The sequence below is a fragment of the Penaeus monodon genome, chromosome 30 (assembly GCF_015228065.2).
Source record: "Penaeus monodon isolate SGIC_2016 chromosome 30, NSTDA_Pmon_1, whole genome shotgun sequence".
Classification (NCBI taxonomy): Eukaryota; Metazoa; Arthropoda; class Malacostraca; order Decapoda; family Penaeidae; genus Penaeus; species Penaeus monodon.
The window spans coordinates 5,263,944-5,264,282 of NC_051415.1; the positions used below are offsets into that span (position 1 = coordinate 5,263,944).

Here is a 339-nt window from a genome sequence, read left to right on the forward strand (position 1 = left end):
AGGTAACTTTAACTAAAATCCAGGATATTTTGACCTTTATCAGTACAAATAAGAGACTGTCCCTCTCTGGAACATCACCCACGCCCCTTCCTCAGTCTACGATGACAAGGTCAACAAGAAAGTAAATTTCCGGTTTACTATGTATGTTAACATTTTCGTCTTCATTTTTCGTACGTGACACTGCGATGCGGATACTCCCAAAATAGATGTATGTCGATGGTATTTACGCTTCGCTACATTGACCAACTTCCTCTATATAATCCTTTATGAACAAAGAAGCAAGAATTTACATAATATGTTTTACAGAAGGCGCACGTCCTCAGATTCGTCCAGATTCTT

At 38.6% G+C, this 339-nt stretch overlaps 1 protein-coding gene across 1 annotated transcript in view; it reads left to right on the plus strand.

Annotated features, from left to right (window-relative positions):
* Positions 1–339, plus strand: part of LOC119592486 (glucose dehydrogenase [FAD, quinone]-like) — a 23,300-nt gene that overhangs the window by 9,866 nt on the left and 13,095 nt on the right. The window lies entirely within an intron of this gene.